Below are 26350 nucleotides of genomic sequence, written 5' to 3'. Positions count from 1 at the left end.
AAGGTTTGTTTCTATGTATGCAGGTTTCACACGGTCTGTACTCACTACTACTTCCTTGTTTCCGATCATTAGCGTCAAAGTCTTCTCATTACGGCTGACCACAGGGTAAAGACCAGAGTATGGGGGTTGCAAGGGAGGCTTCACATGATGAACTCTCAGGAAAACATGGGAGGCAGTTGCCAAGTTTTTGAAGACGAATATTTTCTCTTGACTATGGCGGGAGGCAGGAACAGGTCTTAGTTCGGCCATTACCTTCCTTAGGTGATTTACAAAATCAGAAGGGTCAAGTGGAGTAGGAGAACTGGGCGAAGAAGTAACCATTTCTCCAGGGAGGCGTAGAGGCTCCCCAAAAACTAGTTCGGCGGGGGAAGCTTTCAGATCTTCCTTTAGAACCGCACGCATGCCAAGTAACACTAGGGGTAAGGCTTTTATCCACGTTGCACTATGACACATCAGAGAAGCTTTTAGCTGTCTATGAAGACGCTCCACCATACCGTTAGCGGATGGGTGGTAGCTGGTTGTACGGATTTTTGTTGTACCAAATTGTGTCATAAGTCTGCGAAAGAGTGTAGACTCGAATTGTCTTCCTTGGTCAGTAGTTATACGAGTTGGGAGACCAAATCGGGAGATCCAACCACTTATTAGCGTATCGGCTGTTTCTTCGGCAGTGATGCTGTGCATCGGCCATGCCTCTGGCCAGCGAGTAAATTTGTCAACAGCAGTGAGGATATAATTATAGCCTTCGCAGACAGGCAGTGGACCAACAATATCCAAGTGAATGTGGCTGAAACGGCCTGTGGGTGCACCGAAATTCCCCAAAGGAGATATATTATGCCTCGTCACTTTATTGCGTTGACACGACAAACAAGCACGAGTGTCTTTCTGAATAGATGGCCAAACAAATCTATCTGAGACTAAACGAGAGGTGGCTCGAATACCTGGGTGGCTTAAGTTATGGAGCTTGTCAAACAACTTGCGTCGAAAAGGAAGTGTCAGGAACGGACGAGGTTTTCCTGTTGATGTATCGCATACGATGGTAGTCGTGGTGCCCGGAAGGGTTACTTTTTCTAATGTCAGCGACGTACCACCATGCAATAAGGCTTTGAGTTCGTCATCGTCCGCTTGGGATCGAGCCAGCGCAGCGTAGTCGTCTTCTAGTGAGATGGCTTCAACACGAGACATTGTATCGGCGACAACGTTATCTGCTCCCTTTATATGCTGAATATCAGTTGTGAACTGGGATATGAAGGACAGCTGATTTAGTTGGGCTGGGGGTAGTTTTTCTCTGTGTTGAGAAAATGCATAAAGCAGAGGCTTGTGGTCCGTATATATGGTGCAGTGTTGTGCTTCCAGTATATAGCGGAAATGCTGGACAGCCTCGTACACAGCTAACAGTTCCCTGTAATAGGTCGGCCACGTTGTTTGACGCGCTGAAAGCTTCTTACTGAAAAATGCTAGGGGCTGCCAGTGGTGTCCAACTTTCTGTTGCAAACATGCTCCAACTTGAGTATTTGATTCATCGGTAAAGAGACCTAGAGGCGCATCTGGCAATGGGTGAGCGAGTTGAGTGGTTTGCGCTAGGCTTTCTTTGCATTCGTGGAAAGCACGTTGCAATTCTGGAGTCCAGGGGACAGGTTTAGAACCCTTAAGCTTAGAATTGGCTAGGACGTTCACCAACGGCGCCTGCAATTCAGCCGCATGTGGTAGGAAACGTCTGTAGAAGTTGACCATGCCCAGGAACCGGCGAAGGCCCTGGACGGTCTTCGGTAGAGGGTATTCCAAGAGAGACTGGATTCTCTCTGGTGGGGTTTTTGTACCGTCCTTTGAGAGCCGATAGCCCAAGAAGGTTACCTCACTTGCACCTAATACGCACTTGGATGGATTTATGACTACACCGTAATCAGCTAATCTCTGGAAAAGTATGCGGAGATGGTGCATATGCTCTTCAGTATCCCGTGAGAACACCAGGATATCGTGGATATACGGGAAACAGAAGTTTAAATCTCTAGTGACCTCATCCATAAAACGCTGGAAGGTTGTCCAGCATTTCGTAACCCAAACGACATATAGGGAAATTCAAACAGCCCAAAAGGGGTTGTTATGGCTGTTTTGCAAATGTCACTGGGGTGAATTGGAATCTGTTGGTAGGCCTTGATAAGGTCAAATGTACTGAAAATGGTTGACCCAGCAATGTTATGACAAAAATCTCCTATGTGTCGTACCGGGTAGCGGTCGGGTATTGTTCTTGCATTCAATGCCCGGTAATCGCCACATGGACGCCATGAGTTGTCCCCCTTAGGTGTAAGGTGCAAGGTGCAAGGGTGAGGACCAGGGACTATTAGAAGGTCTCGCTGTACCACACCTTACCATGTCCTCGAATTCTTTCTTCGCTATCTGCAATTTTGGGGGTCCTAGACGACGAGGTCGACAAGAGACTGGTGGGCCTTCGGTTGTCCTAATGTGATGTACAGTATTGTGTTTAATATCACGTTGGATCCCAGGTGGGCGAGTAATGGACTGAAACTCAGCGAGCAACATGCTGAAAGGTGAGTCGGTGGATATTGCAGCAGTCTTTACGCTGGCCTGTTCGATAGAGGCTACAGATGCCTTAACGTGTAGGCCGGTGGTGCCGTCGAGGAGGCATCTGTTACGGCAGTCAGGGAGTAAGTTATAGTAAGCCAGAAAATCAGAACCAATGATGGCTGTGCTAATATCAGCAATGACAAATTGCCAACGAAAGTCACGACGTAAACCAAGGTTGAGGTTCATGGGAAGGCTACCATATGTCCTGATTGTACTACCGTTTGCAGCACTCAGCTCATACCCAGAAGCTTTGCAAGTGCTTCCCAGAAGCTTACGCGGGAAACAGCAAAGGTCAGATCCGGTGTCAATTAGAAATTTTGCTTTGGTATTCTGATCAAAAATAAATAGACGGCGGCCCGATGTAGAACAGACAGTTGCCGTCTTCACTGGCTGTTCGTTCCGTTTTCCGCCTGCCAGGAACAGGGACTAGTACATTTTACAGCTTTATTTTGGAACTTTTTGTGGTACCAACAAAGCCGGCTCTGTGGCGTAAGGGAACGGTCACGGCTTTTAGATCTCCTTTTACTGTGACTCCTGCCTCGGGGCTGGTTACGGGCCAGGGCATCGACTTTACGTGTCAATTCCTCCATCTCGGCAGCTATAGTGTTTGGCGCAGCTGTAGCATGTACGGCCAAGTGGCTATATGGTGGTGTGACAGTAGGTGAAAGTTCCAAGATCTTGTCTGCAAGCTCTGCTATATCAGCTAGAGGCATTAACTGGGCCGCTAATATAGCCTGCAAGTGCTGGGGTAGTCGACGCATGAAAAGTTGTTTTAATATACTTTCGTCATGAAGTGAGCTATCGGCTAATTACTTTAAGTGACGTAAAAATTGTGATGGTTTCCTATCACCACACCGAGTTCTTCGTCACCAAGAAGTTGGCGAACTCGTTGCTCTTCGGATACGGAAAGACGACGGACTAGTTCAGATTTTAGTTTTTCGTAACGTCCTGTGGTAGGGGGGTTAATGACAATGTCTTCTACCTCGGCTATGACCTTGGTGTCAAGCTGTGAAATTACATTATCAAATTTAGTCTGGTCGGCCGTGATGCCTGCGAGCCTGAATTGAGTCTCAACCTGGGCGAACCAAACAGTTGGTCTGTCATACCAAAACGGTGGTAGCTTTGCAGAGATTTTGGCAACTAGGCCAACATTGCTAGATGTAACATCGGTACCAGTAGACTCATGCTCCTGGAGCCGGGCTAGTAATGCTTCGTTCTGCTCTTGCAAAGGCTTCGTCAAAGCAGTAAGTTGTTGGAGTTAGTTCTGCAAGTTGTTATTTTGTTCCTCCAAAGCTTTTAATCGATCCTCCGCCATAATCAAGATGGATACACAACACAGGGGCAAGGAGAAAAAGAATTCTGAAAATACCGGACAAGGTGACAAAGAAGTAGTCAGAGGTAGGCCGTATGTAATTACTATCCAATTGTCTTGCTTTTTTCAGAAGTTCTGAAGTCTCTTTTCTAAGGTCGAAGCATTCCTTACTGGACCATATCTTTGCAGTGTTGGGAGGTCTTGTTAGTCATTTCTGGAATTTTCTATAGGCTGCTCTTCTTCCTTTCAAGGGCTTTAAGATCTGTTTTCCTTGTGGTGAGCATTTGAAAACTGTTCTTAAGATTTCCTCTTGTTTTTCCAAAGTCAATAGATACTGAAATTGGAATGTGCTTTCTTAATGTGGCCACTGGGTCTTGATACTTCTCGAGCAAGTATTTTATAATATTCGCCTTTAACAAAAGCTAGGTCAATAGTACTTTTCCCATTGGGATTAATGTAGGTAACTTCTTCTGTTCTATTAATCAATGTGTACCCTTCATCATATAGAAGGTCAAGGATAAGTCTGGATTTGTGATCGAGTCTATCGATTCTACAGTTGATATCCCCGCCTAGGACCACCTTTCTATTACATCATCTACCTTTCTAGCCGGGCTTATGTAGAGACCTACTGTACAGTAGTAATTTTGTTTGTTCTGATAAGTATCATGTTTTCTTCTGTGTGAACTTCCTTTACAGCACCTATGTTGTATTTGTGGAATATGCTGATTCCACCTTCCGGTCTTCCTCTTTCTTTAGAAGTGGCTAGGGCATGCTTGCTGTACAGATATGGTATGCTGATTTGCTCTGTAAGGAAGATTTCAGTTGCTATGGTTATATTGAATTGGCACCAAAAGCTGTCTGGAAGTGACTTAAGTCCTTCAGTATTCCAAATAAGAATGCCCAAATGAAGTTCTTCTTCCAAAGATTTACTTGGGATTAATGTTGTTTTAAGGCCTTCAGTATCCCACAATATTACGTTTATATTTCGTTGATCGATTCTCTTCATTTTGTTCGTCGTCTTTTTATTCGACGTTGACTCCACTGTATTGTTGCCTTCTCCGAAAAGTGAACTGTCATATTATGGCTCCTTTTGGCCAGAACTCTGGCTTTTCAATTTCTTCTAATATCTGGAATGGGATTCCTAACTTAAGTGCTTTGTTGCTACCAAGGGCCTTTAGTTCTTCACATTTGATTTTGCGATTGAAACACTTTTTTCTTTATATATGACTTGATACTGTCATGGTCATGGTGTCCTTAAGTTTTCCAATGTATAGCCAAGCTTGTTTTACAGCTGCCTGTAATCTGTTCTCCTCTGTATTTGTTCCTATTATTATGTTTCCTCTCTTCTTGACTACCTCTGTCCACTTTGGTTCGACATGCCTGTCATTTTCTTGCCCTTCCATATCTTGGGTATTACTGTTCATAGAGTTATCTAGATTGTCTGTGCATGGTGTATCATCTTTTTCTATATATCTATAAATGTTTTCATTCCCCACCCTGAACAAGGGGCTTTATATAATTCAGAAGTACACGTGAGACAATACATGATTTGCGGAAGGGTGTGAGGGAAAAGGTGGAGAGCAAGTAGGAGAGATGAAGTTTAGAAGGAACTGCCGAGGTAAAGGTGCTAGGTAAGGAGATGGAGGGTAGCTGTCATATGACTGAGAGAAGCGATTAGAAGACGAAGGAGTTCAAACGTTGGGAGGGGTGGGGGGATGAAGCCAGGTGGGGGGAAGGGGTGGACAAACTGGTGGAGATGGGTAAAGCGGAGGAGGGGCTGGCCGGGGCGACAAGACGTATGATCAGAGGGTTGGCGACCGGGTGAGGATGGGGAACAAGAGGATTCCACTCGATAATGTTGGCCGTGGACACTGGCACCTGTGGTGATGAACTGGTGGACGGTATCAGATGTAGGCAGTTGGAGCCGCACCATAAATGTAGGACCATGGGCGTTCCAAATCCGAATAGCACGCCGGACGGGAACGCCCGCTGCACAAAGTTCTTGTAGAATGTCCCTGTCAGAGATTTTAGGTGGGATTCCATGTAGCACACAGCTATGCACAGCTGGAGGGGACGGTGAAAATGACTGGGTCGATGATGTCTGGGCGGCGGCTGCTGCGGTGTTGGCTGCCGAAGATCTCGATGGCGAAGCGGCGACAATTGAGTCCAGCGTGCTAGCAGGGAGTTGCAGAAGGGCAATGGGCGAAGAAATTGGGAGAGATGACGACGTAACAGGCGAAGGGTGACAAGTGGTAACCGTTGTGACAGGAAGAGAAGAAAGGATACTAGCGGACGCTGTGGTGATGATAATGGTGGTCGTTGTTGGAAAGGAGGGTGTTGATGGCTGAAGCGTCGTCCGGGATGTGGGCTCGTGAACAACTGGGACAAGGGTTGGAGTTTCAGAGAACTTGGCTTGAATGTACGGAGGGGTTGGCACCACTGCGTAGTTCTTATAGTGGATCATCGCGCCGGAAGCGAAGAGGCGGCAAAGGGCGTCCTCTCCGCTGAGATGCACGAGAATCTATGTAGAGGGTGTAGAGGTGTGGCCTTTCGTCATTCTGTAGGTGTTATGTAACGGGAAGTCAGCGGCGAGAAGGTCATCGATGATGTCTTCTTCGGAAGTAGCTGGATCCACTCCGGGGATGATACAATAGGCCATGGTCGTGGAGAGTTCAACAGCCAGTGAGGCGTCAACCGATCTGCTGATTGAGGTCGGCTAGGTAGCAGGTAGAGATGAAGCCCACCCGGCCGAGCAAAAATTGGAAGTTGCAACGGCGGAGAGTATGTCCACTTGGCGAGGTGTGTTCTGTGAAACAGTGTCACGCTCTGTCTCTTCTTTTTCATGTTGTTTTCTTGTTTTCATTCCCCTCTAGAGAGTGACGCTCTCTCTCGGGTCGGGAGATGTGAAGAGAGCAGTGCGATGTGGCCGAATGAAGAGGATGGGTAAAGCGATGTGAATATTTGTTCAGAAGAAAAGATGGGGTCTCTTGGTTATGGAGATGGGAAGAAATGGACGTTTACACGGGAGTGCTTAAATGGAGGTTGCGGGGAAGGGTGAGGTGGTGAAGTGTGTAGGCGATGTGATACAGTATAGTTGTGAGGTGTCGGAGATGTTCGAGTGTTGGCGGCGGTGGGAAGAAGATATTAATTGGGGGAGAAGGTGGACGGACGTTGTGGGGTGATTGAAAATGAGGATGATCAGGCCGGGTGCGGTGACGTGGTGCGGTGAGGGGAAGTCTAGATTGTGGAGGGGAACGAGAGGGTTCGATGTTATGGAGACGACCATAGACGGGGCAGCGGCGGCGATGAGATGTTCGACGGCTGTTGCAGTGGGTAGCTGTAGGCGCACTAAGTATGCTGGGCCGGTGGAGTTGAAGATCCGAAACGCTCTCCAGACTGATATGGCGTGATGGCATAGCTGGCGTTGGACTTCTGTTACGGAGATGAGTGGGTCGACGCCGCGAACGACGCAACTGAAGACTGTGTTGATGGCGGTGATGCTGGTTGAGGGGCGGCCAATGCTGATGCGGCTGGAGTTGACGGTGTCGTAGATGGTGGTTGTCCAGACGAAGAGACAGGTGGTGAACAGCGGCGCAGAAAGCGAGAAGGCGGTACACTGTTCTGAGGAAAAGTTTGAGGCACAGAGAAAGATGGTGACATAAGTGGTGAGGAAGGGGGCTGGACAAAACAAAAAAAGTCTTAGGGCCGAATTCATAGTCAGCACTTATACATAAGTGGAACCCTTAAGTAATAGGGGATCATTTATTATAAGTTATCACTTATATGAGTTTACATTTCATAGACAGCACTTACAGAGCACACTCATTGATACAGTAAGTATCACTGGAGATGTGGCAATGCTGTATATTATGCCCATGCTTCCTGGATTGTGTAGTTCTGGCTACCGAATAGTGGGATGATATATTGTGTTTTGTTTATCTAAGGACATCGCGCGACCGCGCGCGTAATTTTTGAGGTTAAAAGATCGTCTATATTGTATTTGGTAATCAGAATGGATAACAAAACAGCGAGCTGAGACGATACCTGCAAGAACTTGTGCATAATATAGAACAAGCAGACAGACGCAGTTTCTCATCAGAATATGAGTGACGTGTGAAAAACTTGTTGTGGACAATGCAAACTACAAAAATGCCCAGAGTCTAATTTTCAATATGTTTATAGTTATCCAGGTACTCGAACCTATACAAATTTTATCCAAATGTAGAATATCTAGGCTTACAGCGCTTTTAATGATTTGACAAGTACATCCGTAGCCGTTACGTTGTAATAGGCCTAATTACTTTCCCAATAAAATGCAAATAGTATGTTTTGATGTGCCATGCCATAATTTCAGAAACTTCTGATATAATCCGGATCAACTTGTAACACGTTTCCAATTAATTAAGCGAAATACCGGTAATGATGGTGATGATGATAATAATAACAATAACTTGCAATTAGGGGTGGCATAAAATCTCAAAACAATATCTTCATTAATGGTGAGATAGTGAGTCCTCTAGAGGTTATGTTCACTCTCTTAATCAAAGGAACAAGAATATTCATAACTCACTTTACTAAAACGAAACCTTCTTTAAATTGTTGGCCACATTACATTTCGACAGGATTTTCCATCTCTACGTGTGCACGGAAAGCAGTCTGTGAATGAAATGCAACATATTCAGCAAAATCATTATCCTCCATCTTGTTGCAACATAAGTGAGACACTTAAGTGTGTGTGGGAGGTCCACTTATAGCCATAAGTGGGACACTTAAGTAGGTAATATGAAATGAAAACTGACTTATGAGGGGCACTTATGCATACGTGCTGTCTATGAATTCGGCCCTAAGTGTCTCACTTATGTAAGAACAGCCCAATCTATGCTTTAAAGTGTGCAATTCCGTAATAACTGTCTCCCTACATTGCTCTCGATACGTTCGCGGCTTTATGCTTCTATTTCTTATTAATATTAAATCGTAAGTGGCGCTGTCTATGATTTCTAGTGTTCGAAATCGTAATTACTGCTTACCTACAAAAATCATTGGTCTGTCAACAACCAAACATTAATAATAAATTTTTATTGCGCACAATGTGCATAAAGGTTCACAATTAAGGCCGGTCTCCACTGATTAACATTTAACAACAACATGTTAAATGTTAAAAGTGTTGAATGTTAACTGGTGACACCATCAACATGTTAAATGTTGAATACTATTTCATTTAACATTGTGTCCACACTTAATAAACATGTTAAACTTGACTTTCTTTGTTTATATATAGGTAGTTCATCATATCAATTTGCGGTAATACATTTGGGTGGTGTCTAGTATTTTCAAACAAGGAAAATGGACTCAGGTGAAGAGGATTTGGCCTTTGTTATTACCACTGTTGCTTCTTGTTATGATTTAGAAATGCAGTTATTAGATACATTTTCTCCCCTCATCCTGCTCATTGCTTCAAAAGCAAACCTCTTTGAAGTATAAACTTTGTCCGCTCCCGCCTCCCGACTTTTTCTGATTTCTTTTTGGCAATACTCCACTGTACTGGGAGCGGAGGGACGCTAGTTCTTTTTATGCACTCGCAGGAATAATTATAGATAATTTAGACTTCCTGGAAACTGCCGGCTTTGTTCGCTTTATCTCTGTATTCCTTTGATGAGACATCCCATAAACAAGGCCTTTCTATTATGTCATTAATTAAGTCCAAAATAATCTTGCTCCACTCCATTTCTGACTATAAATTTTAGTATAGTACAGAGAGAACGACACACGTGCGCGCAACGGTACCGGTACTGGTACTGTATTTGTAGCTTATAACAAAGAGAATGAGTGTTGCGGAGTGTTGTAACTATAATCCTGCTTCACGAGAAACACGTCGTTTGCGTCGTCTGGCTATATGTTGACATGGAAACGGCAAGGAAGTTGCCGAAGCTGTGCCAACATCTCACGAACAACGAATTGACTTGACATGTTTTCCACTTGGAGCGGAAAACACGCCAACATGTTAAAAGTGTTAACCTCAACATTCTGAGTTAACATGCAAAGTCAATTGGAAGACACAATCACAATATACATGTCAATTGTAACATGTTAAATTTAACATGTTGGTGTTAAATGTTAATCAGTGGAGACCGGCCTTTAGATAAACCAGCGTGGCGTCTAATGAGCTCTGCATAAGTGTTAGTCCTTAATAAATTCACTAATCGAACAGGACCTCGAGGAACACTTCTGGATATGATATATTTCACATACTTGGTCACAGCCTACACACACAGTTTGTGTTCGATTCGTGAAATACTTTGTTTTTACACATCTTGAAGTGGAATCCGTGCACAGCCAATCTCGTAACTATGTGTCTCAGTTGGTAGCCCGTTTCCATCCATTTCCGATCCGTCATGGTCTCCGTTGAGTAGATGTCTTCCCAAATATCCCTTTTTTTTCTCTAAGTTCATGCAACAGGTTATCGTATGCTGCGCCTCCTGGTAAAACAAGATTGTATCTCAGGTCCTCAATCAGGAAAGTTTCTCTCGCGAGTTCATATACAAGTCGAGATCTTGTGGTCTTTGATACACTCAGGACTCGCTTCAGATATCTGGATTTTATCTTTTCCAGGTCTTCTAATTGCTTCACACTCAGAAATTCCCCTATGATCTCAAGCCCATAGGTTAACACTGGTACAACTTATACTCGAAGAAATACCATGGCTGTATCCACTGCAATTTGTGTGATATTCTCAATGTCATTCATCGCTTTCAGAGCTGCAATAATTCTAGCTCTTATATGGATCCTGAAACTGCTGCATGTGGTTTGCAAGGTTATACCTAGGTATCTGAAACTGCTAACTCTGCGAAGGCGGACGTTACTACACCATATGTGCTCTGTTTCCTTTAGTTTACCTCCTTTCCTGAATACGACTAGTTCAGTCTTCTCCTCATTTATTTTCATTTCATTCCTGTTTGCCCAGTCCACTAGCAAGTTCATCGCACGTTGTAGTTCTGTTATGTCTTCAGCCGCAATTGCCATGTCATCAGCATACAGGTACATTTCTGTGTCTGTCTTTTCCTTTATCTCTGACGCTACATCAGAGATGAAAGCGTTAAATCATATATGGCTAAGTGGATCACCTTAAAGAACTCCTATAGTCTGTGGCATCCAGTCTGACGACCCAATGTCATCGTCCACCTGTATAATTCTCAGCCAACAGGTTTGATATGAGTGTTGTGACATTAGATGTTCCGATTAACTTCTCCAGCTTATCTATGAGTAACCTTCTGTTTACCCAATCAAATGCCTTGGAGTAGTCAATGAATGCCACAAATAATTTGCCTCGTGGCATTTCTAGGGTAATACGAATGTGATTCAGCAAATTCTCCAGTGCCATCGTTGTAGATCTTTTCCGTCTTAACCCAAATTGCTCCTCTGGTAACAGTGGATCCACTTTATTCATCACTATCTTCGTTAAGATCCTCGTCAGAAGTTTTAAACCTGTTTGTTCCATCGCGGTCCCTCCGTAGGAATTCGGGTCACCTGCGTCTCCTTTCCCCTTAAATAGCATTCGGATTGTTGCCTTCCTCCAATCTGTTGGGACCCTTCCAGTTTCGAGGCATTTGTTCAATAAGGCACTCCATACCGGTAACATTTCCCTCACTGACTCTTTTAGATGCTCATTTCTGACTCCATCTGGTCCTGGTGTTCTATTGCTTCTTCCTTCGTTGATGGCCTGAACGATTTCATTTTCCGTTATAACATTTGCTGGGTCTCTGGGTTCTGGACACCTGAGTGTTGGTCTCGTGTCTCTCGAAGCAATTGTTTTGTTGAGGTGTGATTTCCATATCGATCTTAGAATGTATTTTGCTCGTTTTCGGTCGTAGAGCCTTGTATGGATCTAATTTAGCTTCTTCTATGATCCTTTTCTGTTGTTCTTCTACGTACTGAATCTTTTTTCTCTTCAGGAGCTCTTTGTTCTGAACTCTCTGTTACCGGTACTCTTCCAAGTTTTCCATGTTCCTTCTTTCCCTTGTCCTGTTCAATTTTTCTAATGTGCTTCTCCTTGCCTCATAATATTGTTTGTCGAACCAAGGTTTTGACTTTCTTGTCCCCAGGTTTAGAGGAGCTGCTTCTCCATACCAACTTGCTATCCCCCATGCTGCGGAATCTTTTTCACATTCATCTATAATTTTCTTCACCAGGTCAATCTGGCTTGTTTTTGCTTTCACTTTGTTTATGTCTATATTCTTTCTGATTTTGGCTCCTTTTATTAGGTCAGCCACCTCTTCTTCCTTCGTGATGATGTCTGTGCTCACTGGTAAGTGCTTTCTTACAATGAAGTCTTCTTTGAGGACCAGCTTTGTTGTTCCCGATGTTATGAGACCCCTTGAAAGCATTAAATCTATTGTGCTGCCTCCATTTGGTCCTATATGTGTCCATTCCTGTTTCTTGTTTAAGAGCACGAATCCACTGTGCCTCAGGTAGTCCATAAAATCTTCAGTTTTCCAGCTGTGTTTATCTACTGGACAGTTCAAGTCACCGGCAATTAACACCTTTTCTTCATCATTTATCATATTCAACGCATTTTCAAGCGTATCAACTATGTCTGCTGCAGTGCGTTCAGGGCTGAAGTATACTGCCATGATCACTAATATTTTAGTTTGTAAAATCAATAGGTTTTCGTCTCTTAACAGTTGCTTACATGGGGTTAGATGGCCGTCCCCTTTCCTTGAGTTGATTGGCGTACACATGATAGTTGTGGAAACCTGGTACATTTATTATTGAGTCCTCCCTGATGAATGTTTCTGTTAAGGCCGGTCTCCACCGATTAACATTTAACACCAACATGTTAAATTTAACATGTTACAATTGACATGTATATTGTGATTGTGTCTTCCAATTGACTTTGCATGTTAACTCAGAATGTTGAGGTTAACACTTTTAACATGTTGGCGTGTTTTCCGCTCCAAGTGGAAAACATGTCAAGTCAATTCGTTGTTCGTGAGATGTTGGCACAGCTTCGGCAACTTCCTTGCCGTTTCCATGTCAACAGATAGCCAAACGACGCAAACGACGTGCTTCTCGTGAAGTAGGATTATAGTTACAACACTCCGCAACACTCATTCTCTTTGTTATAAGCTACAAATACAGTACCAGTACCGGTACGCGTACGCGTGTCGTTCTGTCTGCACTATACTAAAATTTATAGTCAGAAATGGAGTGGAGCAAGATTCCTTTGGACTTAAATAATGATATAATAGAAAGGCCTTGTTTGTGGGATGTCTCATCAAAGGAATACAGAGATAAAGCGAAGAAAGCCGACAGTTTCCAGGAACTCTATATTATACTTATTCCCGCGAGTGCATCGAAAAAAACCTAGCGTACCTCCGCTCCCAGTACAGTCGAGTAATGCAAAAAAATCAGAAAAAGTCTGAAGTCGGGGGTGGGAACGGACGAAGTTTATACCTACTTCATAGTGTCTTGCTTTTGAAGCAATGAGCAGGATGAGGGGAGGAAGTGTGTCTAATAAAACTGCATTTGTAAATCATAACAAGAAGCAACAGTGGCAATAATAAAGGCCAAATCTTTTTCATCTGAGTCCATTGTCCTTGTTTGAAAATACTAGACACCACCTAAATTTATTACCGCAAACTGATATGATGAACTACCTACATATAAACAAAGAAAGTTAAGTTTAACATGTTTATTAAGTGTGGACACAATGTTAAATGAAACAGTATTCAACATTTAACATTTAACATTTAACATGTTGATGGTGTCACCAGTTAACATTTAACACTTTTAACATTTAACATGTTGTTGTTAAATGTTAATCAGTGGAGACCGGCCTTTAGAACACATGTGCCAAATTCCTCTAGTATGTTACTTGACATTAGATTTAGCGCACCTCTCAGTCCTTCTACATTCCACGTCATTGCCGTGTACTACGAAATTTCCAAGGTTTCCGAAAATGCCGGCATACTACACGGGCAGGCCAGAACGAACTATCATGCACTCGTTCTAGGTCTTTGTACGGAATTCCAATTTTAAATGCTGTGCCGGTTGGCCTCTCGCTAACTGTATCACAGAACACCTTGCCGTCTATACCATTTTCCTTGAGATATTCACATATGTCTTCCTTGGTTGTATTTGGTTCCAGTCTTCCTACATATAACTATGCGTTTGACTCTGCTGCCCTTATCTTGGTATCGCCTTCTCTCGCTCCTATTATTGATCTGCTTCGTTGGATGGTTGCATTATGAATATTGTCAAGATCACTCCCAGTTTTCCTTTCTAATCTTGTATCTCTCCTTTTCCTCTCGTATATATTCCAGTTACACTCAATTTCTATTCGGTAGTCTCCGGATTCTTGTTCTTGCATTACTTCCCTTCCTTCTTTGTTCGTAGTAAAAGCTCTTGATTCTTTAACCGCTAGTTTCTGGTTTTCATTTGGGATTTCTTCTTTGCAATGCATCGCCTCCTTCAATGGTGTTAGCTCATTGGTTATCATTGTGGGACGTTCCTGGTTGTGTGTTATTCCTCTTCCTTGCTCTGAGGCGGGGGGCTGAGGAGCTTTCTGTTTGATTGCCATTTGTCTATTTGATGTCCTTTGATTTTCCATATACCTTTTTATCTCCGTTGGTATCATGGTTTTAATTTCCTCCAATTTATTTCCCATGTTTTTTTCCATGTTAACTAGCATGTCCTCCAACCTTGCGGTTATCTTTTCTAGTTTGTCTTCGTTGCGTGTTTTTCTCAATACAGCTGGCTTGCATTCTGTGCACAACCATATTACTTTGCAGTGTCTTCGTTTGATAATATCCCATTCACCTTTAGATATGCCGCAGCAATCCACGTGTTGCCATTTGTCGCAACCTTCGCATTACACTGCGTTCTCATTACCTCCAACTTCCTTGCTACAGACGTCGCACTGATAGTGGTCATCATGCTCTCTGTTTCCAGGCATTTTATAGATGTGGCTTCTAACCTCCATTTCTTGTTATTATTATTACTAAATCATCTGGCTAGGTTAGCTCCCGGTAGTGACAAAATCATTGGTCTGTGAACAAGCAAACGTTAGAAGCCGCTGACGATGTCTATGATTTCTAGTGTTCGGAATCGTAATTACTGCTTACCTACAAAAATCATTGGTCTGTCAACAACTAAACCTCCATTTCTTCTTCTTATTATTACTAAATCATCTAGGCCTCTATTTCTTATAAATATTAAATAGTAAGTGGCGATGTCTATGATTTCTAGTGTTCGGAAACGTAATTATTCTAACCTCCATTTCTTCTCGCGGCTTTAGGCCTCTATTTCTTATTAATATTAAATCGTAAGTGGCGCTGTCTATGATTTCTAGTGTTCCGAATCGTAATTACTGCTTAAACATTATGTTATAAATCTTCGCTGTTTCTATATAATCATGGCTGGCGGTGGCACGAATAGACTCTGCCATTCCTTGAAGATTTGCCCCAAGAAACGTCACTCCCATAATTCAAAACAGCGACATATTGTTGTGCTTATTTATTTCATTCCGTTACTCTTTGTCATTGCCTCATTCTCTTAGGTCTTTTCATCGCGCGTAAGTTGGCTATAACTTCTCGCTGTCTTGAATTATGGGAACGACATTTCATTGCTCTAATCTTCAACCAATGGCAGAGTCCATTCGCCCACCGTCAGACATGATTACTATGTTACTTATCCAGGCGACCCTTCTCGGGAGTTATACCCAGTGGTTTAGTTGGACCGGAACGAGCCGGAACGCCGTTCCGAAAAATATTTTCCCGCTTTACAATGACGTAAGATTTTTACATTCAGTAAGAAAATCTTATAATCTATACATAGCACTGAAACGTCATGGGTGTACTCTAGCGGACTAATACAGAAACTTACGGTTTTATGTTCATAAGATACGGTCGATTTCACACCTGGGTGGTTTTCTGGTTCTCTAATGTTGGCTACACTGCTATTGGACTCGGTGAGCGGGAAGTGAGCACAACAACCTTCTTCCACTTGTTATGTTTGTGTGAATCCAAGTGAATCCAAAATATTTACAGTAAGATGGGTAGCATCGAGCCAGAGAACTGTAAAAGCTGTCTGGGAAAACTATAGTGCAGTAGTAAAACATTTTTGTGAGCCCAAAAATGACCACCAGAGAGATTCCAAAGAAAGGGCAAAATTCCAAGGCCTAGAAAATATGTTAACATGTGTAGAATTCCTAGAAAATAGAGCAATTATGTATGATGCTCTTGTTGAGTTAGCTGATTTGTCATTAGAGTTGCAGAAAAGAGAGACAAGTCTGACAGAGGCTCAAAATACAATCAAGCACACTATAAAAGTGTTTGAATCTATGTGAAACTCAGATCGTGGAAAATACTACAGAACAGTTCTTAAAGCAGCAGAAAACAAAATGTTTAGAAACATAGGATTACATGATTCTAAAAAAAGTTGTCAGAAAGCAGTTTTTCACAAGTCTTGTGAACAATTTAAACAACAGGCTTATGGAAAATGTGTCCAAATCATCTCATCTTGGTTCCAGCTCTAGTCAGCAGAGACATGAGAGGATGACAAAAGGTATCAGTGATTCAAAGGTACTATACAAAAATAACTGGCCCTCCGCTTCTACTTTGGATATATACTATGGTGATGAGAGTGTTGGCAACCTTTGTGACTTTTTCCACGTGTCAGACAAGACGAGGTACATTAATGCTTTTATAAAGTATGTCAAGACCAAGGAAATCCCAGTGGAGCTGATGCCTTTAATCAAGACTACAGACCATTCCCATCTCTTCACCAGACGCTGAAGGAGCTTTCAGTACCATGAATGAGATCCTCACCGAAAAGAGAAATAGGCTGCTGGATGAAAGATCAAGCGGTCTTATTTTCATAAGCAGCGGTGGACATCCTGTGCATATTTTTAACCCTCATCCATATGTCAAGTCATGGCTACGAAAGGGGAGACGTTTAGCTGATGAAACAACTAGTCGGAAACATGAGGCCGCTGATTTTGACACCCAATACGAGTTCATTTGTAAATTGCTAAGGTGAGTTCCTGTAAATATTTCGTTTCAACTAAATCACTGGTTATACCCAAACAGAACTCAGAGACTTTTCTAATTTTAATATGACAATCCCATCCTAATTTTTCATCCATATGGACACCGAAAAATTTTGTGCTCAACGTATTTTCAATTGCATTTGCATTTAATATAAGGTTGTCTTTTTGTTTGCAGTTTTGTCATGGTAGTTGCCTTGAATTCCATGTATTGGGTCTGTTCTAGGTTCAGTGTTAATTTGTTTTTCCTGAACCATGATTCTAACCTAGACAGGACTGCATTTGCTGCAGTTTCTATAGACGTAGGGGTAAAAGTTCAGCGTTACTCACGCAAGTTTATAACATAGTAATCATGGCTGACGGTGGGCGAATGGACACTGCCATTGGTTGAAGGCTAGTCCAAAGAAATGTCGTTCCCATAATTCAATACAGGCAGAAATTATGACCAACTTACGCGATGAAAAGACCTAAGAGTGAGGCAATGTAAAAGAATAACCATATGAAACAAATAAGATTAACAATATCTGGCCATCTTGAAGTATGGCAGTGACATTTCATAAGGCAAATCTTCAGGCGATGGCACAGTCCATTCGTGGCACCGCCAGCCACGATTATATAAGAAGTTGAAATAGTTGAGACGTGTCGATGCAGTAATTACGATTCTAAACACTACAAACCATACAAAGAAAGTATTTTTTCTAGCACTGGCATACCAATCACATTCCCGACCCCATTGTACTCGGCAACGACATGAAAAAACAACACGATTGAACTTCTCATTCACTAATAATTAAACTTGTAACATTAATAACGCATCCATCGCACGATGCCATGTCAATAGAATTAGATTTGTTTTCTATATCAACAATGGACAGATGCACTGCTGCCTAGATGTGGAGGCGCTATGTACGAAGAAAGACGTAGTAGGCTTTGCTGCTATCAATCGTATCATTTCCTGACCAGTAACCCAATAGAATGCCGTGGTGTAGTAATGTGAAAAGAAAGGTTATTGTGGTCCAGGGCTAAGTACCCTAACATGTGGAAAGAAAGGTAATTGTGGGTCCAGGGCTAAGTATCCTAACATGTGAAAAGAAAGGTAATTGTGGTCCAGGGCTAAGTATCCTAACATGTGAAAAGAAACGTAATTGTGGTCCAGGGCTAAGTATCCTAACATGTGAAAAGAAAGGTAATTGTGGGTCCAGGGCTAAGTACCCTAACATGTGGAAAGAAAGGTAATTGTGGGTCCAGGGCTAAGTATCCTAACATGTGAAAAGAAAGGTTATTGTGGTCCAGGGCTAAGTACCGTAACATGTGAAAAGAAACGTAATTGTGGTCCAGGGCTAAGTATCCTAACATGTGAAAAGAAAGGTAATTGTGGTCCAGGGCAACGTGCCGTAACATGTAAAAAGAAAGGTAATTGTGGTCCAGGGCTAAGTACCCTAACATGTGGAAAGAAAGGTAATTGTGGGTCCAGGGCTCAGTACCATAAACAATCCAGGCAAATGGTCTTATCCATGCCCTACCCTAATCAGTACAGACCAGGGGCCTTACGCCCTAGACCCCCTTTGCTAACAGATGGACTAGTTCCTAAATACAGTGATTGGCAGCTTTGTGCTTCATCATCGGCGAGTCGTCTGCGAGAAATAAACATAGGACAGTCATACCGCGCGTAGATATTGCCGATGCAAGCTGTAACCATGGTACTAATGCTGCGTGAGATGACTGAACTTTTAATGACATAGGTTCAGGATTATGAATAATTATGTTTGTATCATCAGCATACAGAACTGCAGCTTCTACTTGATTATTGTGAGGAAGATCCTTCACATAGATCAAGGAAAGAACAGGCTCCAAAATACTACCCTGCGGAATACCTAAGTCTTAGGTTTTTTTTATCTGAGAGTGATATGTCTCATTCCCTTTACTGTTAAAATGTCTAATTTCAACAAACTGGGGTCGTTTATCCAGGTATGATCTAAATGAGTCGTTAACAATTCCTCTAACTCCAGTCTGATATAATTTGTGCAACAATATTTCATGATCAACAGTACCCAAATGCCTTTGATATGTCAAGAAATAGTCATATCACAGTTTCATCATTATCAAGGGCATTTACGACCAACTATGCAGAAATTTTCTCACGGCACTGGAGTGTGTATCGTAGAGATAGGATAGGAAAGGTGGGAGGGGGAGTTTTCATTCTGGTGAAAGAAGAATTTGTAAGCTACGAAAAAGTTAAAGATGAGACACATGAAATTCTAGGTGTAAGGCTCATTTCTAAAGATAATAGGCAACTTGATATATTTGGAGTGTACAGATCGGGAAAGGGTAGCACTGATGCGGATTCGGAATTATTTGATAGGATAGTCAGGTATATGGGAAACGACATGGAAAGAAATGTGATTGTAGCGGGAGATCTGAATTTGCCAGATGTCAATTGGGAAGGAAATGCGAACGACAGGAAGCATGACCAACAAATGGCAAATAAGTTAATATGGGAAGGACAGCTGATTCAGAAAGTGATGGAACCAACCAGAGGGAAAAATATCCTGGATGTTGTGCTGATAAAACCAGATGAGCTCTATAGGGAAACTGAAGTAATAGATGGTATTAGTGATCATGAAGCTGTTTTTGTGATAGTTAAAAATAAATGCGATAGAAAGGAAGGTATTAAAAGTAGGACTGTTAGGCAGTACCATATGGCTGATAAAGCAGGTATGAGGCAGTTTCTAAAAAGTAACTATGATCGGTGGAAAACGGTAAATAAAAATGTAAACAGACTCTGGGATGGGTTTAAAGAAATTGTTGAGGAATGCGAAAACAGGTTTGTACCTTTAAGGGTGGTAAGGAATGGTAAAGACCCACCTTATTATAATAGAGAAATAAAGAGACTAAGAAGGAGGTGCAGACTGGAAAGAAATAGAGTTAGAAATGGCTGTGGAAGTAAGGAGAAATTGAAGGAACTTACTAGAAAATTGAATATAGCAAAGAAGACAGCTAAGGATAACATGATGGCAAGCATAATTGGCAGTCATACAAATTTTAGTGAAAAATGGAAGGGTATGTATAGGTATTTTAAGGCAGAAACAGGTTCCAAGAAGGACATTCCAGGAATAATTAATGAACAAGGGGAGTGTGTATGTGAGGATCTTCAAAAGGCAGAAGTATTCAGTCAGCAGTATGTAAAGATTGTTGGTTACAAGGATAATGTCGAGATAGAGGAAGAGACTAAGGCCAAAGAAGTAATAAAATTTACATATGATAACAATGACATTTACAATAAGATACAAAAGTTGAAAACTAGAAAAGCAGATGGAATTGATCAGATTTCTGGGGATATACTAAAGACAATGGGTTGGAATGTAGTACCATATCTGAAGTACTTATTTGATTATTGTTTGGTCGAAGGAGCTATACCAGATGAATGGAGAGTTGCTATAGTAGCCCCTGTGTATAAAGGAAAGGGTGATAGACATAAAGCTGAAAATTACAGGCCAGTAAGTTTGACATGCATTGTATGTAAGCTTTGGGAAGGCATTCTTTCTGATTATATTAGACATGTTTGTGAAATTAATAACTGGTTCGATAGAAGGCAATTCGGTTTTAGGAAAGGTTATTCCACTGAAGCTCAACTTGTAGGATTCCAGCAAGATATAGCAGATATCTTGGATTCTGGAGGTCAAATGGACTGTATCGCGATTGACATGTCTAAAGCATTTGATAGGGTGGATCATGGGAGACTACTGGCAAAAGTGAGTGCAATTGGACTAGACAAAAGAGTGACTGAATGGGTTGCTATATTTCTAGAAAATAGATCTCAGAGAGTTAGAGTAGGTGAAGCTTTGTCTGACCCTGTAATAGTTGAGAGGGGAGTTCCTCAGGGCAGTGTTATCGGACCTTTATGTTTTCTTATATATATAAATGATATGAGTAAAGGAGTGGAATCGGAGGTAAGGCTTTTTGCGGATGATGTTATTCTCTATAGAGTGATAAATAAGTTACAAGATTGTGAGCAACTGCAACGTGACCTCGAAAATGTTGTGAGATGGACAGCAGGCAATGGTATGTTGATAAACGGGGCTAAAAGTCAGGTTGTGAGTTTCACAAATAGGAAAGTCCTCTCAGTTTTAATTACTGCGTTGATGGGGTGAAAGTTCCTTTTGGGGATCATTGTAAGTATCTAGGTGTTAATATAAGGAAAGATCTTCACTGGGGTAATCACATAAATGGGATTGTAAATAAAGGGTACCGATCTCTACACATGGTTATGAGGGTGTTTATGGGTTGTAGTAAGGATGTAAAGGAGAGTGCATATAAGTCTCTGGTAAGACCCCAACTAGAGTATGGTTCCAGTGTATGGGACCCTCACCAGGATTACCTGATTCAAGAACTGGAGAAAATCCAAAGAAAAGCAGCTCGATTTGTTCTGGGTGATTTCCGACAAAAGAGTAGCGTTGCAAAAATGTTGCAATGTTTGGGCTGGGAAGAATTGAGAGAAAGAAGAAGAGCTGCTCGACTAAGTGGTATGTTCCGAGCTGTCAGCGGAGAGATGGCGTGGAATGACATTAGTAGACGAATAAGTTTGAATGGCGTTTATAAAAGTAGGAAAGATCACGATATGAAGATAAAGTTGGAATTCAAGAGGACAAACTGGGGCAAATATTCATTTATAGGAAGGGGAGTTAGGGATTGGAATAACTTACCAAGGGAGATGTTCAATAAATTTCCAATTTCCTTGAAATCATTTCGGAAAAGGCTAGGAAAGCAACAGATAGGGAATCTGCCACCTGGGCGACTGCCCTAAATGCAGATCAGTATTGATTGATTGATTGATTGATTGATTGATTGAACTGTGTAAAATGTGATAAGGCTGACAAAGTACTTCCGTCAGCTCTGATCCAGTCCGCCGTGCAACAACAGTATTAAAATAGGAACAAGATAAGTACAGTAAAACCTTGTTTATCCGGACTAATTGGGACCAAAGGTAATCCGGAAAATCAGAAATCCGGATAATGCGGGTTATACGGGTAATAATCAAAACAAAATTCTTAAATCCTTAAATAAGCAGACTTGCCCTTTATGATGATAAAAACTAGCCCGTCTTGTAATAAAATTAAGTACTGTACATAGTATTGTTTACAAGACATTACAAAATATAAAAATGTTTATTACCCTACTGTACATAAAATCACATTTTTTAACAAAGAATTGATCCACAGCCTCCTTTCTTTTAAATACATGGGGCGTTTGAACGAAGCACGGTGACGCAAGCGCTTTATCACTAATAGTTCAGCTGGAGTGGTGTCGGGCTGACGCTCCAAATACGTCCTAATGTTTGTCAGATGGTGCGCAGCATCGGCATGTGTCGTCCGCTATTGCGGTGTGATCGGTCTCTCCTCGTCCACGTCATCTTCTCTTTCACTGTCGGCTGTAGATGTGCATGCCGCTACAGTTTCCTCTTCCGACATAGTGCCGTAGCCGCCGTCATTGTTGTTTAAATGAGTCGTTAACAATTCCTCTAACTCCAGTCTGATATAATTTGTGCAACAATATTTCATGATCAACAGTACCCAAATGCCTTTGAAATGTCAAGAAATAGTCATATCACAGTTTCATCATAATCAAGGGCATTTACGACCAACTGTGTAAAATGTGATAAGGCTGACAAAGTACTTCCGTCAGCTCTGATCCAGTCCGCCGTGCAACAACAGTATTAAAATAGGAACAAAATAAGTACAGTAAAACCTTGTTTATCCGGACTAATTGGGACCAAAGGTAATCCGGAAAATCGGAAATCCGGATAATGCGGGTTATACGGGTAATAATCAAAACAAAATTCTTAAATCCTTAAATAAGCAGACTTGCCCTTTATGATGATAAAAACTAGCCCGTCTTGTAATAAAATTAAGTACTGTACATAGTATTGTTTACAAGACATTACAAAATATAAAAATGTTTATTACCCTACTGTACATAAAATCACATTTTTTAACAAAGAATTGATCCACAGCCTCCTTTCTTTTAAATACATGGGGCGTTTGAACGAAGCACGGTGACGCAAGCGCTTTATCACTAATAGTTCAGCTGGAGTGGTGTCGGGCTGACGCTCCAAGTACGTCCTAATGTTTGTCAGATGGTGCGCAGCATCGGCATGTGTCGTCCGCTATTGCGGTGTGATCGGTCTCTCCTCGTCCACGTCATCTTCTCTTTCACTGTCGGCTGTAGATGTGCATGCCGCTACAGTTTCTTCTTCCGACATAGTGCCGTAGCCGCCGTCATTGTTGTCTTTCAGCCACTCACTGACGTCTTCCTTATCAACATCTTAGCACCCACTTATTGTTCCTAACATTTGCAGAAGGTCGTCTGCAGCCACTTGCACCGAATCATCCCTTGCCATTTCATTTGTAGCACAAATAGCAGGCCACAGTTTTTTTCCATGACTTTTTCAAAGAGTCTTTTATAATACAGTCCCAAGCGTCAGCAACCATGTAAATAACGTCTTTGATGTTGGTTGATTTCAACAAAGCGACCACACTCCTTTCCCCTTCCTCTTCAATTATTTTACCAATCAGTTCTTTTCGGTAAAGTCTTTTGATGTTTTCAAGGACTCCCTGGTCCATAGGCTGCAACAATGAGGTTACATTTGGTGGAAGAAATTTCACTTTAATTCCTCCACTCACGAGTTCTTCTTCTCCCGGAGGAGACGGAGCATTGTCGATCAGTAAAATTGCTTTTTCTGGTAAACTATTTTATTTTCAGGAATTTTCGAACTTCAGGAACAAAGTTATAAAAAAAGCAGTTCTTAAACAAAAATCTGTCCATCCACGCACTTTTTCGTGACCGGTAAACCACTGTCATTGAATTGTGGTTCAAAGTTTTCGCGCTCATGGATTCTTTGATTTCCCTACAACGACAAGGGGAAGCTTATGTTTCCCTGATGCATTGCTGCAAGCCATAGCAGTTATCCTATCTTTGCTTTTCTTATACCCCTTAGCCGAATCTTCAAGCTTCGATGTTAACGTTTTGCTCTGAAGCATCCAGTAAAAAAAGCCCAATTTCGTCAGCATTATAAATTTGATCGTGTGTCAATTCCTCAGATGAAACAAATTGTTCGAAGTGCGTTTTAAATTTTTCAGCACCAGCAACATCACTAGACAAGCTCTCTTCAGTCACAGTAAGTTGACGAATACCGTGTCGGTTTTTCCAGCGCTCTATCCACCCCCGGCTAGCAGTGAAATATAGGTCAGGATTCGGTAACATTTTGGTTAAGCTCAAAGCTTTCTGGGCCAAGACCGGCCCAGATGTAGGCAAACCACGTTCTTGCTGAACACGGTATCACATGAATAGTGTGTCATCTAATGCTTCATTTGCATTTTTGCCGTTCCTCTGCCTTCCAAGCTGTCTTTACATATAATTTTACAACACAAATATTCGATATCTTTTCTTTGCTTCTTCCAGTCGGACACTGTTGAAGTCTCAACTCCCAGTTCCCCGGCTATTTTCTTCAATGTTTCTCCTTTATCACTTCGATTAATAGCATCCAACTTTTTATCCACTGAAACCACAACCTTCTTTCGCTTTGATGTCATTTTAAACTTGTACAGTACACTGAATTACACGCCCAAACACTTTGATCAGAAACAAAAACAATCCGGTTGAAACAAACACGATAAACTTAATGACCCGTGCCGTTTGAATATTGTAGGAAAACTGAGGAGATAGAAGGAGGTGTAGTGACGCGTAGGGATCAAGGTCAACGCTTTCCCCCGGCGCTATTTATAACTGGTGAGGCATACTGCGTAAGCACCGTATTACAGTACCATAATTAATTGTTCAATTTACGCAGGAACCGTACATTGAATCCAATTAGAAAACGAATATTTGGCGTACTTATAGTTCTTGCTATCATAGTTAAATGTATTATCTAATGTGAACATTATTTTTTTTTAATATTTACAAATCTGATCCGGATAATCCGGAGATCCGGATAAACGAGAGCCAGTTAAACGAGGTTTTACTGTACTAGTACTATAAGTACTAGTTCGTAAAGTGTACGCCAAATGTCTCACGGTGATGCATAATCGATTCATACTTCGTGTTTCAAAGGTTGCTAAAACGAATCTCGAAGATAACCGAGGTTTACCGATTCAGCAATAGGGAGCCCAGGTATCATTAAAAGTTGCGCGTACTTGTAGCGTAGCGCTTGGCGAAGTCCAGGAGAGTAGCACATACGAATCCAAACACTCGGCCACCTGGATTCCTCGCTGCACACCTTGTAAGCAAAGAGAATGCTTGTAAGGAGCGGTAAGGATCGATTTCAGAAAAAGCCGTGTGAGCGCTAAAGGTGTGTTTTGTAGGTGCCATCTGTCAGCATTCAACTAAACTGTTGAAATGGCGGTAATAGCCGGCGATTTGAATTCTGAATACATCCACAGGTAATCCCTGTCTGTCATAGAAGGCAACCAAATGTGTCATGTGGCCATTGGTCCCCTCTTTATCCTTTTATTTTTTCTTGAAGTATAGTTGTAGACTGAATCAAAATGTTGAGGTGTGTGCAGCTTTGGGAATGGCCTTTTACGTGTGCGATGATGCTCAAAAGCCCAGATGTTATCCCAAGAGTCCAGTTGGATGGGAGCGCCATGTACTCAACAGTAGTATCCGCCTTACAATGCAGGTCCTTGCACAGTCTAATGCCAGAAGGACGTTTTTACATCTATACTTATCATTCTGTATACGCTATGGGGTACATGCTATTGCAAGTGATTTGAGGAAGGGAGTCCTTGTGCTCATAGCTTCAGTCAGCCTATATTAGGCACTGTTCAACATTGGACCCCGGGCAATACCTGCTACGACCAGATTGGTATTGCTTTGGCAGCTTGGTTCGACTACAGAGGCACCTGATCTGAGTGGGTGGAATTTGGGGTGGATGTTTCTCGGCATGGCCTCAAAACGTCTCAGGTCTGCCCAGGTTCGTCCGCCACCCAAGTCCTTAACTTGTGATTCCCTCAGGAGGTCAACCCCTTGGGAACAGGCGCAGCATGAAAGCATGGGATCCAGCTTCCCTAGGTTCCTGCGTGCAACCAGAACTGAATGGCAAGATTTTAAGGTGGTGAAGTCTGTTTTGTTCCGTAGATACACTGAAGGTGTCTACGAAAAACTGGAAGAATGAAAGAAAATGCACAATGGTAGTTTGCCACTCAAGCTGATCAGTTGCTCAAGTGCGACCACTTTAGCAAAATCGCCATCAAAGTGAAAGTGCACAAAAACTCGAACCTCGTTTGTTGAGTTATCTACTACTGTCATCTTATCTTGAACACTGACAATGAGTTGATGGAAGACATAAAGCTCCTAACACATCCTAACATCCATTTCTGTTACACCATCTTTTGATATAAATATTGATTCCCATAGAG

Source organism: Anabrus simplex, chromosome 4 (assembly GCF_040414725.1).
Source record: "Anabrus simplex isolate iqAnaSimp1 chromosome 4, ASM4041472v1, whole genome shotgun sequence".
Classification (NCBI taxonomy): domain Eukaryota; kingdom Metazoa; phylum Arthropoda; class Insecta; order Orthoptera; family Tettigoniidae; genus Anabrus; species Anabrus simplex.
The sequence above is the reverse complement of the archived record's forward strand: the minus strand, read 5'-3'. Positions refer to the sequence as shown.